Here is a 5,000-nt window from a genome sequence, read left to right as displayed (position 1 = left end):
GACTGATAGTCAAATATCTTGAAGAGATGAACATTTTGACAAACAGTCGTTTTGGCTTTAGATATGGAAAGTCATGTGTATGGAAACTAATAAGCAGTGACCAACGAAGTTCCACTAGGTTCGATGTTTCTTATCCCTGTTTATGACATGATGAAAGGTACAACAAGCAATGCCAACATATTCACAGATGATGCAAAGATCATTAGAAGTGTATAAAACGAGGATTGTCGGTTGTTGCGAAAAGATATAAACATCATATTTGCATGGGGCCAAGAATGGAAAGTGAATTTCAATCCCATAAAATGTAAAGTAATCGAAAATTACAATAGCTCAAAAAAGTCATCTTTAAACTAATGTATTCCTTGGCAGGCAAATTCATTATAAAAACAAAAGAGGAGAAAGATCTGGGAGCGGTGATTAAGACAGCCTGTCGCCTGGCATTACACATCAGTAAGACTGTGGGAGAGACTACAAAATACACTGGCCTTCCACTATATGGATGAAGAGATGATAAAAGAGAAAACTCATTGAAACCTTAATCTGCCCAAGATTGGAATGTGCGTCAGCGGTGTGGTCTCCACACAGAGTGAAGGATATGAACAAGACTGAGAGAGCATAAAGGGCAGCAAGCAAACGGATTCCCATCCTATAAGTCATACGAGGAGAGACTAAATGATGTGAAAAATACAACTTTCCATGCAGATGCATAAATACCTGAAATAGCTTAGAAAGCAACATAGCCCAATCTGGAGCAATACATGAAATTGAAACATATATGATAACTGGAGAATAAGGATATAACCCAAGTTGGAATCAAACATGAATTTGAAGCTGGGATACGATAATTGGAGAGTAAGAGACAGTGCTTCACAAGCGTTGCTTCTCTCCTGTATACTAGTTAGATAAATACACACACACAAAGAATACATACATAATGTACATCTATATGAATAAATGTATTCACACAATTGCTTAGATATATATGCCTATATAGTCAAACGCTATGTTTCGTACAAATATGCTGGCGCTGCAGACACGTGCCAGCGTGAATCAAGCGCAGGAAGTGGGGTTGGGGATAGGAGGTTAGATGTAGTTCAGCAAGAAGACTTAATTCGCAGGACCATGGAGTACAGCAAGCACAACAACTGTAACAAGCGCATTAGCTTGGCACACTTCACCAGCAACTGCAGTGTGTACTACGAGCACAATCACACAGATGACCAAAATATAAAAGTACGTCTGGCATTCAACCTCGAAGTCATCATCTTTTCCTTATGCACTTGGTCTGCTTGGGCAAGTGACGGTCACAGCTGGGGGTCGGAAAGAAGTGCGGAACTATAACCCATAAAAAGGAAGAAACGAGCTTTTCACACTTCCCATTACGACACTAGCGCACGGTTGAATTAAGAATTACCTTGTGTGAGCAGATATCATATATAGTATCCTTCTACGTCAGAGGCTTTCGACCTCGGAGTCCCTGTACCCACCCACCCCTAGGAGTTCACAGAGTCTCATAAGCTGGGGCCGCATGCCGAAGACTCGTGGTAGCTCGTTGAAGGCATTTCCTGAGATTTATAAAACAGAGTAGCATAAGTAGAAGATTTGAGAAGACAGAACGAGCTCTGTTGTGCGTCAACACGGTAACTCAAAGAGGTGAGGAGTTCACGCCAGGAGGTGTTTGGCTGCGGCTGAGGTCGTTGCCATTGTCTTATGTCCTTAGACATTCGGGAAAGGCAGAAGTGATCCATAGCTGTCGGACCCGACCTCGGTTTTACGTCGTGAAATCGAAGTAATATGATTTCCATAGGCAAATCCTCGTCGACCACAGAATAAAAAAACATTGAAATATTATGTAAGACGTAGTGATCAATTAATAAATTATGATCGTAAAAACGATGACTTTGTGGGTACAAGCATACAAAAAGTAAAAAAAATTCTGTCCTAACCCCTCCCTGTCGTCGGGGTCACCAACTTGGAAAAAAAATCTATCAGTTAGGACCAACGTCGAGTACCTACATGTGGTGGTCCTATGATGTGGACACCGGAAATCATCGTCTCCCAGAGTTTAGAAAGAGAACAAAAGCGAAAACCTAGAAATGACGAGTACTGTGGTGAAGCGTGAGATGGTGTACCATTTACTAGCGAAGTACGTCAGACATTAGGGAAAGAGATAAAATCTAATTCTGGGTAAATTGGTCCTACAATTCAGTTCACCAATCATTCCCTGTAAAAATCTAGATCTCTGATTTTCTCGTCAGCCCTATCACGCCCTCACACGCTCATATAATAATATATATATATATATATATATATATATATATATATATATATATATATATAAATATATATGTGTGTGTGTGTGTGTGTGTGTGTGTGTGTGTGTGTGTGTGTGTGTGTGTGTGTGTGTGTGTGTGTGTGTGTGTGTGTGTGTGTGTGTGTGTGTGTGTGTGTGTGTGTGTGTGTGTGTGTGTGTGTGTGTGTATGTATCATTAAAAGTGATGGCTAGTTGTGCATTAATTGTTTTCTTAAAGCTATTTTCCATATACCTTATTACGGATTTGTGTTCCTTAGGAAGGAAATTTATGAATTGGCTGTATGTAGTCATATTAGCTAGACCGCGATTTCGGCTTCAAGACCCTTCTTCAGTATAGGGATGTTCTTTCTTATCAGGATAAGACAATAAATATATATATATATATATATATATATATATTTATATATATACATATATATATATATGTATATATATATATATATATGTATATATATATATATTTGGATATATATGTTTATATATATGTATGTATATATATATATATATATATATATATAATATATATATATATATATATATATATTCCTGTATATCTCAAGGAAAGTGATGGCTAGTTGTATGCTCATTATTTTCTTAAGATTATTTTTCATATGTCTAACTATGGACTTGTTCTCCCTTGAAAGGATGTTTATGACTTCACTGTAGGTAGCCTAGTCAATATAGCTAGATCGCGGTTTCGGGTACAAGACCCTTCTTCAGTAGTCTTCACTTTCAATGAGGTATACATAAGAGATGGCCTGCTCATCTATACAATTCATATACTGTATATATATATATAATATATTTATACATATATACAATATATATGTATATATATATGTGTGTGTGTGTGTGTGTGTGTGTGTGTGTGTGTGTGTGTGTGTGTGAGTGTGTGTGTGTGTGTGTGTGTGTGTGTGTGTGTGTGTGTGTGTGTGTGTGTGTGTGTGTGTGAGTGTGTGTGTGTGTGTATTAGATTGCACTAATGTCGTACCACATTGGTAAAATTTAAACTTAGAACCCACTGTCGGTGGAAAAAGATAAAAAGTGAGATGATTGTTCCTGTATATTTCGACCACTCTCTGTGATCCTCTTCAGCAGAATGATTACAAAGGTATAGTACAAGAATATATACATAGTAATGAGGTACATGAAGGGGGACATGGGAAGACACAGGTGAATATACCCTAGGTAGGGTGATCGTTGTTGGAACCAATAATGTTTGAACATATTTTATTAACTGCTAATGATGTAATACAGTCCGGAATCCAATGACCTTTTGAGATGTTGAAATTCGAGACATCTTTGATGAAAGAAGATTCTATTATTTTTCTCTTGAAGCTACAATTTGATTTAAAAATTATATCTGCGTTGTCCCAGTCTATGCGGTGGTCTTTGTTGAATGAGTGAAGAAACACTGCAGAGTTCTCGTATGCATATTTAACCGAGTTTTTGTGTTCTTTAATCCTGGTGGTGAGGTTTCGTCCGGTTTGACCCCAGTACACTTGATCACAATCCTTGCATGGTAATTTATAAACTCCTGGGTTGTTATTATCTTGGGTTCTTCTATGGACATTAACTACTTTAGAAAATAGGCTGTTGGGATAATTAAATGTGAATTTGATTTGTTCAGGAGGAAGTAGTTTAGAAACTTTGTGGATAGAGTCATGGTATGGTAATTTTATACATTTTTTGTCCCAATTGTGTATGTTATGAGTGTTGGAGTTATCTTTATAATGGCTGGTTTTTGCTTTACTAAGGGCTTTGAGTAAGAACCAGTCTGGATATCCTATTTTCTTTAGTTGTGAGATTACTTCCTCTAGTTCTTCTTCAAGGTACTGTGGAGTACATAGTCTAAGGGCTCTTGAGTACAGACCTGAAGCGACACTGTATTTAACTTTGTCTGAATGGTGGCTAAAAAAGTGTAGATAACTACCTGTGTGGGTTGGTTTCCGGTAAACTGAGAAGGACAATTGGTCACAATTCCTAATCACTAGAATGTCTAAAAAGGGTAATTTATTGTTATATTCCTATTCCACTTTAAATTCAATGCTATTTGCTAAGTTGTTAATTCTAGCAAGAAATTCATCAAACAAGCCCCAATCGTCATTCCAAATCGTGAAAATGTCGTCAACATATATATATATATATATGTGTGTGTGTGTGTGTGTGTGTGTGTGTGTGTGTGTGTATAGCCATGTTACACTTCATTGGTAGCCCCGGGGTAGGTGTGGGATGTAGGGGTAGGGGTGACTATTTGCTTCGTCTGTATCAAGTGGTAATTGATCTTTTTGTCCCAGCTGCTATTTTGTATTTCTGCATATTCATTATTATTTTTATTGTTATTGTTATTATGGCCCGTCATCCGGGAGGAGCCAAAACAAGAGGGAGGGGTGGATAATGGGAGTCGGGTGGATGGGGGATGGAATTATGCCTCTTGACTTTAGCTACCTCCCTTGTAAGGGGGAAAAACCCTTGGTATATGGATGTATTATTAGCATTATTTTTATTGTTGTGATGATAATATTGTTATTATTGTTATTTTTTTATTTTATGCTGTAATTATTATAATTTATTTTATATTATTTGTTTTTGTTTTGTTATAATTTGTCTGTTTGATTTTCATTTATTATTAGTTATATGTCAATTTATCATTATTTACTATTTACCTGTTTGTTTATTATTCAAC

General features: G+C 36.9%; 1 protein-coding gene across 2 annotated transcripts in view; it reads left to right on the top strand.

Annotated features, from left to right (window-relative positions):
• The window catches only part of LOC143024632 (SET domain-containing protein SmydA-8-like), a 61,719-nt gene that overhangs the window by 35,026 nt on the left and 21,693 nt on the right, over positions 1-5,000 (top strand). The gene's annotated exons all lie outside the window — the stretch shown is intronic.

Source organism: Oratosquilla oratoria, chromosome 4, assembly GCF_046742065.1.
Source record: "Oratosquilla oratoria isolate Oo_2021 chromosome 4, ASM4674206v1, whole genome shotgun sequence".
Lineage (NCBI taxonomy): Eukaryota > Metazoa > Arthropoda > Malacostraca > Stomatopoda > Squillidae > Oratosquilla > Oratosquilla oratoria.
The sequence above is the reverse complement of the archived record's forward strand: the minus strand, read 5'-3'. Positions and strand labels throughout refer to the sequence as shown.